Raw genomic sequence first — 21,206 nt, 5'->3', positions numbered from 1 at the left:
TTGTTTAATTTGCCTCAACAAAGACGGATAACCTGACATCACACTCTTGTAATTCTACTTTATAGGTGTCAAGCCCGGTATTTGAAGGATCTCAAAGCAAACCTCTCGCCGGACACTGCAATAATTATTGATGATTCTGCCGAGAACTATTCATACATAATTCAAGATGAGATACAGAGCTACCACTGGAACAAGGAGCAATGTACTGTCCACACTGTTGTTTTGTATGTTGTTGTTGATGGGACAGTTCAAAATCTTTCATTCTGCTTCTTGTCTGCTGATTTAAGTCATGACACTGGATTCGTCTATGCACTACAGTGCAAGTTGATTCAGTATCTTAAAATTCATTTTCCTTTAATTTGAAAAATGGAATATTTTTGTGATGGCTGCGGTCAATATATAATCACTACAAAACCTTTCTGAATTTGACCTTTCACTATCAGGATTTTGGTTATGATGCCTCATGGGAGTTCTTTGCCACAAGCCATGGCAAACACCATGTGATGGTATTAGTGGAACCGTGAAGCGAACACTATTACGGACAAGCTTGATGCAGCCTCTTGGAACAGCTCTGCTCTCAATAGAGAAAGTTTTCCATTTCTGTGAGCGAAATCTTGTGGCACAGTCCCAGGAACTCGATCGTTCCATCATTTTACACCAGCATCTGTTAGATAAATCATGTTCAAGCGGACATCGGAGGATAAGCAGTATGCTGGTATACACATCTTCTTTTCTGGCAACGAGCCGATCACAATGGATGTAAAGATATTCAAATATGTTTGTTGCTACTACGACGCCTAGTGGTGAATTGGCATCATTATGGAGATAAATGGGGTGTCAAAAGATGCCCTAGGGAATTTCCTCCATATGTCCGATACCACAGATGACTTTTTTGTATGACCACCAAGAGAGGACAAATGCTGGGTCGCCTTTCAGCACATTCTTTGCGAGATCCAGCAACTTCAGCCAAAGGATGCTACAAATACTGCACGGCAATCTGCCCTCGAATACACAATTTCACCAGAAGACAAGGCAAAGATCTAAAATTTATTTCCTCATTTCATGTCTAAAATGTGACATGAAACTAGAAAATGCATTTTGACACTTTATATTTCTTATTTCACGTCTGGCATGCAGTTTGGATCTTTGCCTCGTCATGTTCCAAGACCCCACTGTAAATATGTTCTTTGTTACTGATTTTAAACAATAATTGTTGGAACAGGATGAAATTGGTTCCTTTTGTGCGGCTGCCGCAGCGAGTAAAGTGTGTAGACGGATAGTGTTATATTCTATATGGGACAGACCAAAGACCTGATTAGTAACACTGGTATCTATGACTTCCCTGCTCGGCGCGCATGTATTACTGGAATAGCATGGAGGGGATTTGCATGACTTTAAAAGCAGTGAAGGCTATAACTGCACTTCCTTGTCATGGGCCACCGCTAGCCTTGTTCTAGTCGTATCTAAATTGCCAAAAACAAATTGTTGGAGACCAATGTACGAAATCTGAGCTAAACGAAATTACTTGCAGTGTTCCTCAAGGACCTGCTCGTGGCCCCTTTTTCTTCACAATTCACCCAAACTAGGCTTACCATAATTTGAAAATGTAAAAAGAGGACACTTTTTCAGAAATTTACAAGATGCAAAACCGGAGTAGAATTCTCAAACTCTTTGTGATCGGTTGACTAAAAAATAAACAAAAAAAAGGTCATCTCTTTCGCTGAGAACTCAAAATAACGTTTTTCTCTCCACGTTGCCGGGTGGATGACTACTTTTCGCTCCGAGCTGAAATCACCGCTTTTCCCTCCGAAATACCCGCCGGAGCTTCACTTCTGACCTAAATTTTCAAAAAAGAGGACAAAAGGACGTCCTCCGAGGACACTTTCAAAAAAGCCAAAAAAGAGGACAAATCCTCTTAAAAGAGGACGTATGGTAAGCCTACCTAAACAATTTACCAGGTACATCTAAATTCTCAACTACTTTATTTGCTGATGACACTTGCCTATATAAATCTGACCAAAATTTTAGTATTCTGCAAGACTCAGTCAATATTGAGATTGAAAATATCTGCCATCGGATGAGTCTCAATATGTTGAATATCGGTGCGACAAAAACTCCAAGTGCTTCTTATCAATATCAGGCAGAAGATCTTGCTACCTTCTCCATTTTTAACCATCGACAAAGATAAATTTTCGACAGTCCCTAATGCTAAATATTTGGGATATATATATATATCGTCTTTCAATTAAATAAAAGGGCAAAAGAAAACAGGAAACAAACGAACATCAAGATAATGAGTTTTCAGCCCTTATTAAGCGCCTCCATCGTGGGCGGTCGTGGGCGTCTTCGAGCGATAGCCCGCGTTGCGCCAGCTCGGTCTCTATTGTTGAGCGCCATGTGGTTCTATTCCAGCCACCTCTGCGCCATGGCTCCGTCGGAATGTGGTTGATGATGGCGGCGGCTGGTTGATCGTCTTGATGCCGCACTAGATGACCGATTAAGCGTAAGCGTCGTTCAGCAGCCAGCAAACGGCATGGGACTGTTTTTGTGAGTTTGCGCAGAGCATTGGTGGATATGTGCTCCGGGTGGTGGATGCCGAGTGCGTAGCGGAGGAGTGCATCGTAGTTGGCGTTGAGTGTCTTAGCCAGCTTTTCTGTCAGCGTGAGTGCTTCTATTCCGTAGAGAAGAACCTGCTCGACAGTGGCACGGAAGATGCGGGTCTTGAGCTGGGTTGAGGCACTTGAGTGGAAGAGGCTATGTAGCCGGGAATATGTATAGATATTTAGATAAAGATGTTAGTTGGAAGCCAAAGATAAACAAAAAACATAAATTGCCACAAGGGCACAACAGGAACACAACAACAAAAGTCGACCTCTCTCTCCGCCGTCTCAAGTGATCTGCTCACCAATTGTACACGTCCATCCGCCTAAACTCCAATCACATAAGCAATCAATTAATCAATCTCACGTGAGATACTCAAGCGGACGAGATAGCACTTAACATGAGCTACACAAAGGCACAGCCACAATTAGCAGCTTTCGCCAGCAAATTAGCACATATACGGTAGGTATTATAGCTCGCTTGCGACATCGCGGAATATCATGGACGAGTGATCACGGGATGATGATCACGTGATTACTCTGACAAGACAATGAAGACATACATCGCGGAATATCATGGACGAGTGATTGTTTGTTTGTTTTGTGGTGTTTGTCGACTACTATGATCATTTTACACCAGGCCGATATTCGACTACTATGATCATTTTACACCAGGCCGATATTCTTCTCATTTTTCGTAACTGTCGACTTGGGCACGGCCCACTTCTAGGCTTTTTGTAAGACAGCGCTTACGCGGATGAGGTGACGAGGAGCCAATGAACTCCGTAACTCCCATGCCAGGGAAGAAAAGAAGATACTCTGAAGACAGACATTTGTTACAGGTAGGTGTAGGTGCGTTAAAGAACATGTCATCTCCAATGTATGTGACAGAAATTTTGTGTTCTTCAGGACGAGGTGCAAAAGCGTTTACAAAAGAGCGGTGACCAGTTTTCTGCACCAAAACTGGACAAATATGATCATTTTGCAAGCTTTGCTGCGACACAGTTGCGAGCCACTAATGGAAAGCGTGCTGATGCAATGATAAATGACATGATGCAAAGACTTCTTCCAATTGAATAATGACAAGAACTGATAACTATCACAGTTATTTCTGTAAAAACCATGCATCCACTTTAACAGCTTTTGCGCCATGTTTCTTTCTTCAATTCTGTATCTTTAAATGTTTCTTTCTTCAAGTGTATTGCTTGGAGTGTATACTTCTGTACATTACATGATTGCGTCGTGAAAATACAATGCTGTGTTGTGGACGGCGTACAAGATTTAGAGTGGCTGACTTTTTATGAGAGGTGATTAAAGTAGTTTTTACTCAAGTATAAGTATCGCCTTGAATTTTCTACTCAGTTACAAGTAGAAGTAACAATGGTCCTTGCGTGGTTGCGATTGTTCAGAACAATGCATATTTTCAGACTTTTAGGTGTATTTCAAGGGGGTTTCATTGCCCTGATGAGATTTTAATGTATATTTTCGGAATCAGTGCGACATTAGCTTTCAAATAAGACCAACTTTATTGCATTTAGGCGCGCGGGTCGTCAGCTATGGGATTAGCAATTATGCTGCGTTCAGATTGCTGAGCAGTAATTTCCTCCGGGCAAGCAAGCGTGACGACGGGTGTTGGGTATCTATCCGTAGGTTAGTTATCTACAGTTACACCGAAAGCGGGTCAGGCATACTTCTTTCGTGCAATTACTATGGAGCATAAGGTAGAGTTTACCAAGGATCAATATCGCTTTATTCATGTTGGAATGAATAAACATCCTGAAACGGGAGTTACCAAGCGATACTACAAGATTAAGAATCCTAATCTTCCTGGAAAACGACTCTCAGTGGATTTCAGCGGTTTGCCTTTTGCTTTACTGAAAACGAGAAAGCTTGTTGTGAACCACCAGTATTTCTGGTACACTATGTTGGAGATGAATCCTTACATAGCGATCATCCTCACGGAAATGCCGAAACGAAGATAAATTTTTACTTGCCCACCAGGAAAGACGTGCTTTAAGAGGTCAAGAATAAATCAAAGAGCAAGAAGGCAAATGAAATTTATACCGACTGTCAGTCGGAGGCGAACAAGCATTCCGATCAAAGACATGCTGCAATTGACAGGCCTCGGGACCGGAAGCAGGTTGAAAATATTTGGTATAATGCGAAAAAGAACCGCAATATATCAAACGATGAAATTTTCAGTGCATTTGAAATAGCATTGCAAACTGAAAAATTTGTCAGAAAGTTTGAATCATAGGGCCGTATGCACCAACATTGAACACGTTCAAGTCTGATCGTCTGTTCGCTCGAACATAACTCAAACGAAACATCAGTTCAAAATTTCTCGCGATGCACCATCAATATTTAAACGCCGTTCAGACGAACTGATGATCATTGAGACGAGCTAGCGTTCAGTAAATAGATGCTCAATTTGCACCCTGAAAAGCTACTCAAGGCCGACCGAATTGTAAACAAAACAAGTTTTTTGTGGAACTCAGCGGTCGCTAGCGCGATGTCCATTTCAATGATGAGCCGCTGAGCACATTCACAAAACTCCGGCTATATTTCTGTAACCATTTTCGAATCAAATACCATTGCTAGCTTTGCCATCATGCTTTTAAAGCTCCAAAATTTAGTCATGCCCTGCCAGGAGGTAAATTGAAGGACAGGGCGAAAATTTACATTATCCTGGCTTATGAACATATATTTGACACAACATTGTCTGTAAAACTCGAGGGCCAATGGCGCTTTTCACGCACTGTCCTCACCCCCACAACTTGTTCTGTGTGTTCACAGTGTGGAATATCACCTTCATTGTTTTACCCACATTCGAATTTAACCCGAACGGAATGAGTGTCCTGTGCTTCCTTAATTCCTTGGGAGTACTGTCACCTTGAGAATCATCAGTGCTCCCCTAATCAATTGCGCAAAACTTGCCGAGATTCCACCATTACTGCGTTCTCTCAATAGCCCGACAATCCAATCCAACTACCATATCTGCACAGCATATATTCAACATTCTCAACTGATAAAGTAACACAAATCGACAAACTTATTTCATTGTTCATGATCATGTTGTATACTTGAACAGTTTGTGAAAAGAACTGAAATCCTTCAATTTGCATTTTTGTCAAGTAAATAGGAATCTCCAGGGTCTGGTCTTCATCATCACACAATATATTATCATGATAGCCAAACACATGAAATGAAGATAGTCTACAAATACAAACTCATCCAAGTAATACAAATACAAACTCATCCAAGTAAAAACCTTTTCATTCAATCATGAGTACTGCACAGTGTGCACACCTAACATTTTCTGCTCTAGACATGATAAAATACCATGCTATACATACCGAATTCTTTCAAGCATTATTGTAAGCACGTTGCTAGAGATAAAAGATTATTTTGTTATAGAATATGTAAGATTTGTACATCCCTTATCATAGTGCCAACCGAAGCATTTTTCAGAGTCGATCTAATCATTCACTATATTTCGATTGGTGGTATATTCATATTTTTGGCGAGTTGACTCAAGCATCAAACTTCGGAATGACGGTCAGTCAAAATATAAAGCAATTGACTTTCGGACCAAGGCAGTTAGTCCCATCATCATACAGGCACAGTAGGCTACATCAATATCAGAATGGACAACCTTCAGCTGCATGTTGATGCTATTGCGGAAATTGAGATGAATGTGGTCCATGTTGATGTAGGCAACATTCCCCTAACATGGTACAATTCCAAATCGGTCATATTTGCACATTTCCATGACTGGTTTCTTGATTTCACGGTCCTACCACTCGAGTATTCTTGTAGTCATTGACTTTTTGGGAATTTGACACAGACAGCAAACTTTGTAATGATATTCAGCCCAAATCTCTAGCAATTGACGTTCGACCCAGGGCAGTTTGTCACCTCTTTGAGCATGAGCAGTAAATCAATATCAGAATGAATGACCTTCAGTTGCATGTTGATGATATTGTAGAAATCAAGATGAATGTGGTCCATGTTGATGTCGGCTACCTTCCCTCAACATGATTCAATTCCAAAGCAGTCATATTATGCACATTTCCGTGACTGGTTTTTTGATTTCTCGGTCCTATCACTAGAGTACTCTTGAAGTCATTGACTTTTTGGGGAATTTGACTCAGACAGATAACTTTTGTAATGATATTCAGCCAAAATCTCTAGCGATTGACATACGAGCCAGAGCCAGGATAGTTAGTCCCCTCTTCTTTGCGAAGTACATCAAAATCGGAATCGATAACCTTCAGTTTCATGGTGATTCTTTTGTATATGTATATGTGTCTTCTTCCAACATAAAATTATTGCATATTATGCACATTTTTGAGAATGGTCTCTTGGCCGACATCACTTGATAATGCCCGTTCTCATTGACTGTGACCTAATCCGAGAATCTCCAGATTAGTGAAACGCTTTATCGTTGTATATATTTCACTCATGTAACCTAAAACCTGTAAAATTACTATAATATAGAGATTTGCAAGACATGCGGCTCCAAAACCAACTTATCTACAGCTGACCACGAGCGCAAATCACAGGACCACGATTCCTGACGTCTAGTACAAATCCATACAACTTCTGCTCCCACTACTCAATCGACAACCTACATCATTAGCAAGCAAATCAACTTTCAGTTTTGTCTTGGGTCTATTTTACTAAATTCCGTACTCATACTTCATACTTAACTTAAAACAGTTACATAAAAGAGGATTCAGCAATTCATGACATGCCGTGACATTGGCAGCCGGCAGCCACGTGCTTTCCATTTCGCTAATATGGAATCGGTGTCTCGTGCACATCAAAGATTCTACTAATACACACAGGTGTGACGCTGAAAACCGTCGTGGTACACCAAATATATTACGCTAAACGTACCGGGATTCCAACCCGGTCATTTGGGCTATGAGGACAATCTACTGTAATATAGGCTGTACTGGCATAGCTTCAATGATGGTGAAATATATCAAACTTTATAGGGAAAACGCCTCATCAATTGCACCCCGCAGGGCGCAGGGTAGGCCTACTTCAAAAACTGTACACTGTATACAAGACGTCAGACTTGGTCATAATTTTCATTTATTTTTTACCCGAAGGTCTTTCATTCAAACCTACAAGGCGCAAGACAAGAATATTGCATCTTCATAACCGGTACCTTGAGGCAGTCATATGGATTTCCTGGTTCACCACTTTACTCGCTAATACCGGTATACCGATCAGCGATCATCTAACTGTAAACTGTAAGCCATTCGGCCTCACATTGGTGAAACTGGGTTCGGAAACATCTAAAATCTATTCCTACAGCTTAGTAAGTCTGCTAATTTACGGAAAGATAGCAAATTGTGCACCTACGTCTTCAACATGAACCAATTTACAGTCAGCCAGTCGCGAGAAACAGGAGACCACAATCAGCGACAACCAAGCCAAAGCACTGAACTGCATTTTAAACAACCTCCCGCGGTTGTTTACTTTTCGATCAAATTCGGCGAGAGTGAACGCTAGATCATTGACATTTCGGTGTTGGTGCTTTGGAAATATCTCTTGAACCCCTGTTTGATCTCCAGTTTGGGTTCAAAACATGTTGGTGCATACGGCCCATAGTCACCCAGAACTACTTCAGGACACAGCAAAGTTGATTCGATTGTGTCAGAAGCAGAGTCCTCTTAAACAGGTAATATCTTACGACACAACATTAAACATTGGGGACTTTTAGTTATCAATAGTTGTTTCTCGGAATGTGCTTTTGAAAAATGACCCAATCTATCCCGTTGCATTTATGATTCATGAGCGCAAGTATTTCTTACATCATTGTGATTTCATCAAAGACGTATTCAGTGGTATGGGACACTCAAAAGTTACCAATATCCCCGTTGTGACAGACAGAGAAAGGGGGATAACAAAGCATTGCGAAAGCACTTTCCAAATCTCACCAATGTCTTTTGCAGTAATCACATAATTCGTGATGTGGATTTTTGGATAAAAAAAAACATGGGGGTACTTCTGATGATCTGAAAGTATATAAGGATGATATCGCTCAATTGATTGCCTCCGAAAGTATGGAAGTATTTTTGGATAAAGACCAGTCTTTGGAAAGCAGATGGACTGAGTCTTCAGAGTGTATTTTGAAAAGAACTTGCGTGGCGACCTAATTCGCCATGGTTGTGACTTCATTACGAGGAAATTTCCAGCATTCTCTGAAGGAGCGATCACAAATAATACGCTCCTTCAGAGTTCCTGAATTTAATATTGAAATCCAAGATTGATTATAAGGAGTTGCCTGTTGACGCGATGATATTGGTCTTAAAGCAAATTCAAGGCATATACCATTATGACTTTTGTCGATCACGAACCGGAATTGGCCAGTATCAACTGAAGGAGGAATTTGACAACTACAAACAAAGCAGATTTGACATGATTTTGCCAACGATTACAAAATTTGAATGCATTGCTGAGGAAATACTCTCTCAAGATGAAAGGATCAGAGAAACATTGAAAAATGTCCTACATACAGAATGAAAAATGTCCTTCATACAGAATGTCACAAAAGACGTTAGCCCGTTGGTGCGTGAAAATGGATAACATCAGTTTTTCAGCTCGCAGTGGGGCATTCATTGTTACATATCCGGATGGAAAATCACGCCATTGTGTTCGTTACAAGCCCCAACCAACTTGCACATGTCCAAGCACGGGAAAATTTTACCATATATTTGCAGTGAAGATTGGACTTAACGATTTCAATGGTCATGATAAATTTTGCTATTCGCTATCTTTGATGCGTAAAAATCGCCGTGGAAAACAAAAGGCTGGTCGTAAAAGACCAAGAAATTCAGACTATGATCATGAAGTTAATCCTGCACCTGACGCGCTCCTTCATGAGAAAAAGTCACTGCAATCAAATGCCACATCGACTCCTATGAAAATTGATATGCCATCACCTATCAAGAGGTACATGCCTGATTTCAACTTGGATATGTCAACGAGTGGTATCGGTGGAAATGATACTATTGATTCAACACTCCTTGAAGCAATCATGGATGCGAAGGAAGTTGTCACGAAAAGAGTAAAGGTGATAGCATTAAATTTTTATCGAAAGGAAAATGCCTCATTCTCGTGTTCAATACTGTTCATTGATTCCCTATTGAGGGAAGCTGGATTTATTTAAAAACTAGAATGGCCAATCTACAGACAGATGTGCTGAAGTAGTAAGCGTTGCCGTTCACGTAGAAGTAATGCTATTATCTTTTCTACTCCTTTAGAAATAGAAAGGAATGAAAATTACTCGAGTAGTTTATAAAAGTAGATTTGGTCGGGGGATCATATGGTTTCAATGTTCCTGTCATGACTAGGGCAAGTTTTTGTTGCAGTCATATCCGTGAAAAGTTGCATTTGTTTTTAACAAAAGTTGCACCAAAAAGTTGCATTTATGAACAAGCAAGTCGTGGAAAGTTGCAAAATAATATTCCTTCAAACAGCTAAAACACCATACTACATACCTTTTGAGTATTTAGGAAGCTGTAAAAAAGTTACAAAAACTAGTCATGACTATTTCATGCTGTTTGTAAGATGATTTCACACATAAATGCAGAGGTGGTCGGTAACAGAGTACTTTTACAAAGTAGAATGCTTAAGTAGTTTTCTTGTACTTGCAGTACTCACTCAAGTAAATCTGATTTTTTGCTACTTCTACTATCTACTTACTTTCTCTTTCTCTATTTACAGTTTATCAATTATAAGTATTATATTCATCTAGCTTGAAAGTCCATGAAAGGGGATTTCTAACTGCTTTCACTGCTACTCACTTAAGTAGAGTTAAGTCAGTAGTTCTAGTTGTTTTAGGTGAATTTTCAAAACACTACTTCTACTTTCGTAGCTTACTTGACTACTTTGACCATCTCTGCATAAAAGTGATGCCAACTTTACTAGTTTACAAAATTTCAAGTATCAAAATATAGGAGTCTTGCCTAAAAACGTAGAAGCAACAAACGTAGAGGTGGATATTACAGTCTGAAAACATAACCACCCGGGTAGCTATAAGCAAAGTCTACGCGAGTTCTTCAACAAAGTATAAGTAAGTTGTAAGAAAGTTTTCTCTGACTATATGTAGTAGGCTAATTCACTGTGCATGTGGTTTGTAAATGATTCGAACTATCTGTGTGAACGTTCAGTTTCAAATTTGTTTCATATTTCATTTACAGATGTTGAGATGGAAGATCAAATATATCCTTGGCTGAATTCGGATAATGTCGGTGAACCAGTCGGGGATCAATTATATCCATCTCTCCAGGGCAGCAATTGGTTAACTGATGAAGTGATTGAGCTGTCCGTTAAGAAGTTTCTGGCTGATGCTTCATCAACTGATCACAAATCCGCGTTGCTTTTCGATGCGTTCATGTATCAATGTTGCAAGCATGAACAATCTGAACCCGTTGCAAGTTTTGCATGGCGGAATGCAGCGGAAAATCATGACACCTATGGTACTTGTGAATCCTGGTGGCCACGGGATTGTTGCAGTGGTTGAAAATAAGCAACATAAAATAGTGATATTTGATTCCTTGATGAAGGGTTGTCACAAGTATAAAAACATATTTTCGGTGTTGATAAAACTTGTTTCAGGCACTTTCGCCGTGGTGAATTTGAGAATAGACATATCTGATTGGCAATTTGTGGTTTGCCAGGACACTCCACAACAATCCAACAGCTACGACTGTGGGTTGCATGTTATTGTGAATATTTATTGCCTGATGCATTGCACAAGCTTGCCTTGCCCCAGTCGATTCCGTCGGAGAAATGTCGGCAGTGGGTTAGCAGCTTCCTTGCTTCTACTCCTCCGGGGAATATCAGTCCACTAAAGCCCGGAAAAGATATCAAAAAAGAGACAGCACACAAAAGGGTGTCAAAGCACTGGATTAAAGGTTTTCCAGAAGTTGAACTTTCTTACAAACATTTGGCAGATTGCCACATTTTCAACAATAATCAACAAGGAAGATGGTCTGTTTGTGAGAAAAACTGTTGTCCTGGTGATATGGACAGTGTGGAGCAAGTCTTCTGTGTGTTTTGTAGTAAATGGTACCACAAAAATGCATAGATGAATAACAGAGAACATGACCCGGTCCTAGCCCACCAATGCCACAGTTCCAAAAGCCCCTAGCCCGCCAATGCCACTGAAATGATTGACATTACGAAAGTACCGGTAGGCCTATATATCATAAAGATATCTGAATATCTGATTGATGGACTATGTCAGGGTATTTAAACGATTTGACACCTTCTTGTTGTATTCTTCGTATCTTCGGTACTGTATATTGTGCATCTGCGTCTTGAGTTGAAATAATAAACTGAGTTTTCGAATTTGAGAATATCTTAGTGGCACTATAGAGACTGTAGGATGGAGTGAAGGCTGATTTAAATGCCTAATTAATATTCATCCGCAACATATTTTGTTTGCATGGTTTTGCAGCAATTATCTTGTAAAAATGGATATTTATGCTGTTATTGCCCATATTACTATAAATATTTTATATTATACTGGTATTAGTGCATTGATATACCGAAATATCTATATAAGCTGAACTACTCTATTTACACTGCGCGCAATAATATTTTCAACTCCCTTTAGATCGGTCACGCTCCGCTTTGCGTAGGGAGCTACCCATTTAAGCCGTTTCCATGTACGGCAACTACTTGGCTTAGCCCGCATTGGCTGAGCCAAGGAATGGTGGCCGCGTTTACATGTACTTGTACAGTACATGATCAGCGGCCGATAAACGTTGGTGAACAAAAATTGACAATCGGTACCGGTACTTAGTGGTGAAAATTCGTGCTGGAGGATATCGACATTAAAGTACCTGCTAAATAGTTTGTGGAATTCTGTAGCCTTTAGAGATGTTTCTGTCAAGAGACCCGGAGTGGTGAACAAGGCCTATACAGCAAAAATCTTCCGAAAGGAATTTTTGCTGTAGGGTGCTACAGCGTATAGCTATGGATAATATCAGGACAGTATTTAAATCAGCAGCTTTGATATCCCGACGAGGATTGTTCTTAATGCGTCCTACCAAATACCGCCGATGTAGCGAAGGTCGCCGAACCATTTCTGCCTATCCTTTCAACCCTGACTGTGATTTTAAAGGCTACAAATTCGTCTCTGTTTGCATGTTTCAAATGTTTGTTTTTTTATAAAGAAACCATCAATTCAGCAAAGCATCAGTCATTGATCTATCCAAACATATTCTGATTGGAAATAGATGTCAGAATATTGGTGATAGCTAGTCGTGAAGGCGGACTATGGGCTGCGTCATCCACATTCCACATGCTGGTAATTTGTTGCAAATGTCTTTCCGCCCACTCCTTCAAGAATTCGAGCTGTTCGTCGAGGTCGTCGCTTATCACTTTTAGAGCCTTTATTATTCTTCCAGATTCCAATTTCCTTCTCTTGGCGTTCCTTGAAGTGCCGTACCTGCATTATAAAAAATGAGTACCGGTAATAAGCTATACAGTATACATCCTACATACCGCGATACCGGTACCACATACACAGAAAATATGAAGATTTACCCGGATAACCCGCCGGGATATCAATAATGGAAGCTGACGTTCCTGGCGTGCCTTCCTATACTCGATAACACAGTCCACTTGCGCCACAAAATTGGCATCCTGCTGCGGTTGATGCATCACCGGCAACTTCAGGCTGCTTTCAAATCATTCTGTTCTGTTAACTAACAATAAGGTAATACGTCTATCAATAGTAAAGTCCAAATTCAATTATTCCCGCAATTAGCTGATCCTTGATACACAAGAAACGCCCCAGCCACTGCGATAGTAAACAGACGACGTAGCCAAGAGCGGAGCAAGATACTCTGCCAACCGTGAATTACTCTGACAACCACCAACCGATCGGGGCAACCACTTGGCAGAGTAATTTTGCTGAGTCATGAAAGCTATGCCCATATATGGTCACTCTGCCAACAAAACCTGCACATGGAAACGGCTTAATTGTTACGTGTACCACTATCAATCCCACATGGAATTCAGACGGTGGAAAGTTGAGTTTTTGTTGGTTTTTAATGCATGGTTGTCGATGGGAATGGGTCGGAGTATTTGAGGTTGAATACTTATAACGGACTCTGTGACTAATTGGACGTCCTAATATGTTTGGCCTGATTAGTGAATATCTTGGATACTTGCGTGACGGTCTTGCGTTTGTTGCCGTACGAAGCGATGAATATGCCGGTATATCGCTGCGCAATGCGCACGGTCGGTGAATACCAGCGATGATTTATGATATAATAGCTATTATAGTGGCGTATTGTATGATGATAGAAGATAACAATAAAAGGGCAGGCGATGAAAATGAAACGGCATTTCGTTGCAGGCGAAGTGGGTATGCCAAATCACGGTCCTTCTGGAAGGCGTCATTCAGCAGAATCTGTATGTATTTTGACTTGCCGACGAGAAAATATAAGTCACTTACCGTACTATTGGAGGACATTGTTGTGATACTATAGAATTAGCGAGCTATCTTCATGTACTGTTCCGGTATGGTAATTGTTATTTGATTAGCAAAACGGAAATAAAATTCTGAGTAGTGCTTTCACAGAAATTTTGATTCTTTTATAACCGATACTTTTTCGTAAAAGTTATGGCCGAAGAATGATTGTGGGAGGATTGGGAATCCATCACCGAGGAGGAAATTTCCCAATGCTTTGAAAGATTGGATGAGTGGAGTGGAATAAGTTGTGACGTCTGTGAAGCCATATTTCCCACTGTAAGGGAACTCAAGAAGCACGGGAAAGTGCATAAGCTCCCGTCACTAACTGAGCAAATTGCCATCGACCGAGTAATGAACATTTTGAAAATTGCTTGCCGTAATTGTCATTCTATTTCCAGGTGTGAACCACGATTTGAGGAATTGGATTTAAATCTTATTTTTCCACTTGTCAAACGCTTGAATGCTGGGTTCTGTGACGTTGGTACTGATGGTATTTATCAATACTACTCCAACATTTGCCATCAGGCAAGCAAACTTCTTGGCCTGCAGCACCAGCTTCTTGCTGCATCTTTGCTCGTGAAGATTGTTGATGCACTTGAGCACGCTGAGGAAAAAGTTTCCACTGCAAGAATGTCTGGTATCAATAGCATGGAATCGGTTATGGTATATTGTGCAATTCTGTTGAATGTGTGGTGTTAATAATGAAATTTATTAGCATACCAATCAATATTCTAGTTGCGTGTGCCGGCCTTCTATATGAATAAATATATCAATTGGAATCGTTTGGTGCATTGGTTTCTTGATCTGAGTGAGAGATACCCCGCATACCTTTATGATTGTGCTACATCTTTCAGGCAAATTTAGCTTAGGCAGAGCTCCCACTTTTGAGTTGCTTTCTGGTTTTGAGCTGAATGATATCGCTCTCCTCAAAATGATTTTCGCAGATTGCGGCTCTATTATAAATTACACTGTTAATTCTGTTGAAGTTGAGACAGCTTCTTTACCTACGTCTCATTATGGAGCAACGTCTTGATACGATCTCCTTTTGAGGGGTCCCTGATGGAAAGAAGGAGGCTGGCCATTGCTGCGTGCTGCTTCTGGGCCGCTTCATTCCTTAATAGCTGTGGTCTTCGTACCGTGAATAAGGATCTCTTACAGGATTGGTCACTACGCGGATTGTTCACATAGGTACATCCAGGGATAGCGTAGTTGTTGACATAGGTACATCCAGGGATAGCGTAGTTGTTGACCATAATTGCCGTGGCGGTTCTATTATTTTTACTGCTAAAGACGCGAAATGTACAACGGGATGTAGCGATGTAGCCGAGTGAACAGAAAAGAAGATGTCAAAACGAACAAGTACAGTCTTCCAATGTAGCATAGGCCTAATGCCCGATGAAACAGTGTACGATATTGATCTTTTGGATGTATTGATAATATTTTCGTCGCTCTTTTTCATCCGCTTTCCGTGTAAGCTAATCGTTTTTTTCGTCGGTTGCTTATGCACAGAAAATAGTTTGGTATCGGTATCAGCGGCTTTCAACGGCCACTCAATTATTACCGCATTAAGCGTAGTGCACATTTGCGTAATTCGTACGCGCGTACAGGGCGCGTAAAGTATTTTTGTAGTTTTTTTCCTTTCTCTGCTCTTCTCTCGTTTGCTCGTCGCGTAAAGAGCCTCTTTTCTCTCGTTTTCTTACGCGGACATTACGCAGACCTTACGCGGAGAGAGCGATTCGTACGCGCGTATTGTTGACTTGCCTAGCTCGCAACCAGATATAGCTCCCAAATCTGATCCAGAAATTACCCGGCATTTTTACACCTACCTTGGCTTATTAAATCGGCTGTTCGCCGTTGTTATTTCAGCGTTAACACGCATGTGGTGTACACGACGAAATCCTTGTTGCACAACTCTCGAAAATATGAACTTCCTGCCTTTAATGCAGGCAATGCTGTCTGCCAATACCAGTGACATTGTGATAAGATTGTTTAAGCAGCATATCCCTTAACTGATTTGGTCAAAACCATGCGCAAATGATCGCACGGAGCTCGCATGCCAGTTCAAATTGGCTGCCAAAACATACTGCTATGACGATTACCAAGCATATGATTCGTCAATTGGTCAGCATCTGAGTGAAAACCTCGCCAGTGCACTGCACTATAAAGACAATATCTTTACTGTCATTGCGCGAGGTAGATCTTTGTTTCATTTAAAAGTGTTGGAGTCTACTATTATTCAGTTGAACAAACCTATTTTATGCAGACGAATAGATTTTCTTGATAACCTACATTTTTCTCATTAGTGCGTGTAAATCTTTTCGTCTGCATAAAATAGGTTTACTGTTTATTTACTAATTGCGTTGCTACTATAGTACCGTATGTCCGTATACTTCGAAGTTTGTTACTGTTGCCATTGGTACAATGCGAATTTCTTGGTCTGTGATTTTGATAGTTGCGTAGCTGACGCTCGGCAGCGACAACATGCGGCACAGCGCTAAATTTATTCTCACTTTTCGTTCAGCGATGACGTAACCTCTCGTTTTGGCCAACTTAGTGAGAGAGTGAAAATCGTACGCGCGTACGATTTACGCAAATGTGCACTAGGATTAAAGCCTTATCAATTATAGCATTGTCTACGAGTTTACGGGATTCGGCAGCGGAGAACTTATCGCTGAATAAGGCATTGCGGGAAATTGATTTTAAACGTGTTCTGGGTGGAGGACAGTTGTGAAATTATTTTAGTGAGAACATATTCATTCCTCGTAACATGCAAAATTTGAACCGTCTAGCCAGAATATTTCCACCCTTTTTCGGCACTCAAATTCGTCCATGCATTTCCGAAATCGCCTATACTTTTACATGTAAAATAGGACAATCGGACTTTCGCGAATGGAATTTTACTACGCAAAGTCAAGCGTGACGGATCTAAACTTAGAACAATGGGTCGTCGCTCCATCCTACAGTCTCTATAGTGGCACTAAGATATTACTTAATATTACTTCCTTATCAAAATTCGGGGCATCAGCAAAATGCAGTCAGGACACATAGAAAACACATTTAAGTGTAGGAAGTATCTTGATATTTTCTTCAATAGTAATAACCAAGAACCGATACTGTTACGAAATCATTAAGCTGGTACAGAACAGATAGGCCTAGGTGCAGCGGAACGCAACTACCGCGATCGTGAGTGCGACACGATCGGGGGATTACCTGTTTTAGTCGTGTCGCAAAGCCAGTGTGCAGCAGCCTTATGTCTTTCTGATGCGGTTTATGAGGTATCTGAAGATATACTACACGGTTGTGAGTGTAAAATCAAGTATTAGGAAAAAGCATTTGTCCACTGTGTTGATCTCAAGTATGCCAATGACGTCCTCAAGGTTAACATTGCAATACGCGAAAGAGGTAAGACTAAATTTACTATTACCCGATGGTATCGTCAGCCGCGTCGAACTGCGGTTTTCTGTGAAACACTCTACACGCAGTGCTTCGCAACCTATTTCGGGGACAGGGCTAACTTTAGAATTTCAGAGTACGGTTGGAACCGCAAGAATACCCCCAAGTATATCAAAATTACATAGCATCAAAGCACGTACCAACGAAGAACGAATAGAAACATTAAGAAGAAAGAAAGTCAATTTATTGTCCAATTTGGCATTGGCTTTGAGCTTCAAGAAGTGTGCCAAAGCGAGGAGTAATTACAGATGATGCAGTACGCAGTAGCTGGTTGAGGTGGCCATCGGTCAATCGATTGCGATATTGATTTTTTATTCTGGTAATTTTGCTGAAAAGTGCTTCATATACATAAAATGAGTCAATCAGAGAAGCGTTTTCTGGGCATTGGTGAACAAGTTGGGATACTTTCCGTCAAGCCTAGTGCACATTTGCGTAAATCGTACGCGCGTACGATTATCACTCTCTCACTAAAGCCCTATGCACACTGGAGTTGGCGACGCAGTTGTGCAACAATAGGAGAGAATCGCAGAAATTCGATGCACACCGGAGTCGCCGAGAGTCGCGATTTTGGCGGTCGCCGACGAAATTCTTTCTCTAATTTACGTCGGCGTACCGGTAGAACATGCTCTACTTTATCGGCGACATCGTGGCAGGTAGGTCCTCGAGGGATTCTCTGAGCTACCACTTGCGTGATAAAATAGCAGGATCTTATTCATTTTAGTGATGAATATGAATAGAAGAAAGGCAGCTATTTCAGTTAAAGCAATTTGTGCTTACTATCTTTGTCAGGAGCTAAAGCAATTTGTGCTTACTATCTTTGTCAGGAGCTATGTCCCTCTGCAGAAAGGTGAGTGAAATGTTATTATTGCCATGGGCGTGCTCCGTTCACGGCATATGCCTATTTGAAAGAAGTCAAATGCACAGATAGCCAGTTTATGTTTCTTTAGATCATATTGGGTACATGAATTGTGGACCGAAAGAGATACTCAATCAGAGTTTGTGCTAGCAGAAAGCCTTTTAGCTGGTTGGGATCCGGAGAAATGCCACACCGGGGCCTACGATATTTACGGCCTTATCTGGTACATGACACTTGCAAGAGCTAACAGGCCGATGCTCACAAAACAGAAATTCGCTATTACTATTGACGTAATAATGGGCGAAAGTTTTGATAGGACGATTACTCTCAACGTCACAATCGGCGATTGTCTCTATTTCGCTTCTCATACCGGACTCTTCGCATTTTGAAGCGAGTTTTCGAGTTGAGGGTTGACAGCTATGTTTCAAGCTGCCGTTTTTACTGTCTTATACTATTAGGCAGGCTACAGTAATGCGATTGAAATACTCTGTAGCAGACCCCTCAAGTTTGAGTTGAAGTTTTTGAGCTCGTCGCCGCGTTTGAAATGTTACAGGATGATGCCGTGATTAGCTAAATGGTCCAGGGAAGATATTCCGTATATAGTGTAGTGGAAAACGTTTAGCTGTCGTTTTGACCGGATTACTGCGTGACGTAGGATACCGCTATGCAGTGCGTATTATGTATATGGTGAAGAATTGGTGGCGAGCTTCATGTGGCCTTTCTTCCAGTTAATTTTGACTGATTGTATATACTTGGTGACTCAGGTTTAGCTTAAGGTAAAATAATTGATAATGGTCAATAAATGTTGTGCTTATGGTAGTATGGCTGGATATTTGACAACTAAACAAAAAGTTTCAAGTTCCATTTGAGGATTTGGAGTTACAAAAAATGGATATCTTTCGTGAATGGATGTGATTGGAAGCCAACGAAGAATTCTGTAATTTGTGTGTTGCATTTCGAAGCAAAGTACATTAAAGACTGTGGCTTTCGAAAAAAACTGCTCTTGGATGGAAAACCAGTTCCTACCATCCGATCGGAGCATGAGCTGCAACGGCCATCATTGATCCCGACTATGACCCCTTGCAGAAAACCACCGAAGAGAAGGATATTTCAGAATGATCAGTTGAAAGATTTTGAGCTGTCTGATAAAATGAGCAGTTTATAAGATTTGACCGAGTCCCACACTCCAGAAAGCTATACCATGTACAAAAGAGGGTACCGTAATCAATATGTAATTTTCTACCGTATGGAATTCAATCATGACTAGGTGTGGCGTGGCGCATTATTCAACTTCCCGAAATATCTCAAAAATGTATCAGAAAATCCAAACACAATTTACTGGAAGAACTTTTCGAGCCAAGAAATTTGTCTTTCCTCCATTCTCATTAGCCGTTGATTCTTCAGGTGTATCATCACCCAGCGGATTTATTGCATGGAGCGATCTTAACAAAATCAGCGAATCTCATGATAATGATTCGAATTTGCGGAAAGCGCCAAAAGTGATATATGCCTCGTTACATCCAAGCAATAACAAGCAGAATCTCAACTTAGCTCTTGCTCCATTCTATGAGTCGACTATTGCAGCTTGCAAAAGTTACTTGCCTCTCACGGAAGATATGGCATCATTCTTGAACCTGATTAATGCTTGGTTGACGATTCTCACGGTATAGGCAAATGTGTGGGGGGGGGAGGTTTCTGGTTGGTTCAACAGAAGTTACCAATTCTGAAAAGATGATACTGCTCTGTTCCATCCTAAAAATTGACATCAAGCTCAACTCGTTTATACCATTTCAAAAAAGTCATTGAAGAAGTGGCTATTGAAATTTCTGAATCATTTCTATCTCCTTACAGTGAGAAGGTGTCGTGCGTAGTTGCTGGGTAAATTGTAAAGCAAGTTCACGCTATTTCGACTTACTCAATCGTGGGGGACTGCTTACTCCCTCAGAACCACTTGCCGAGTTTGTTTCATCCAGTTTTTTAATCCTAGATTGTTCTGATAAAATCATCTGCCCTCACCCTAAGTCGCAGTGAATAAGTTTTGCATCGTTTATTATTACTATTATTATTTTTTTGGGGGGGGGGGGCTTTGCATGTTATGATCATCGAGATCAAGCTTTGAAATTGGCGACAAAATCATTGTGAATATATATTACAATAACAAGCAGAAGCAAGTTAATGCCTCTGTGAGAAAAATGCTTTAAAAACGGACTTTAAAACAACGACAGTTGAGCAAGACGTAGCTTGCATTCTTCGGTGATGCATTTCATTCTCATTACCGGTACCTATGGCCGTAGCTTGTATGCTGCAAGTTTGATTTTGATACAAGTTGGTTATTGCAAGTAGTTTCTAATATGACATGTGTACCAATTCTTCTTCACGTGCTTGAATTGATTTTACCATGCAATAAAATGGTTTACATGAGCAATGAGCATGTCGGTGTTTTCTCACTACTTAGCCGCTACTTCTGCAATCGGTGGATAACTGCACCTACGAGGCTGTTTCTTGTCACTTTCTTACGGTAAGGTACTAATTTGACCTGTTGTACGAATACATACAGCTTATCTGAGGCGAGGCGTCTGTCTGGTAGCGAGAAGCGAAATCGCAAATTTCTGTTTTGTGAGCATCGGCCTGTTAGCTCTTGAACGCATAATGTACCAGATAAGGCCGTGAATATCGTAGGCCCCGGCCACACGTATTTCAGGATGACCAGTTTAGAGTTCCACACCTTGCTGATGCTTATTCATGACGACATCAAACATGTTGACACTAATTTTCGCAAGGCTATCTC

At 40.8% G+C, this 21,206-nt stretch overlaps 1 long non-coding RNA gene across 1 annotated transcript in view; it reads right to left on the bottom strand.

Annotated features, from left to right (window-relative positions):
- Nucleotides 1-12,758: 12,758 nt before the first annotated feature.
- Nucleotides 12,759-21,206, bottom strand: part of LOC145435518 (uncharacterized) — a 446,234-nt gene continuing 437,786 nt past the window's right edge. The window contains exons 2-3 of the long non-coding RNA XR_013913871.1: nt 13,134-13,356; nt 12,759-13,077 (exon numbers count right to left, since the gene is read on the bottom strand). This is a non-coding gene — a long non-coding RNA (uncharacterized LOC145435518). The remainder of the gene's footprint in view (nt 13,078-13,133; nt 13,357-21,206) is intronic.

Source organism: Botryllus schlosseri, chromosome 3 (assembly GCF_051294905.1).
Source record: "Botryllus schlosseri isolate E-star chromosome 3, Bs_hap1, whole genome shotgun sequence".
NCBI lineage: Eukaryota > Metazoa > Chordata > Ascidiacea > Stolidobranchia > Styelidae > Botryllus > Botryllus schlosseri.
Note: the sequence above shows the minus strand (reverse complement) of the source record. Positions and strands in the feature narration are given on the sequence as shown.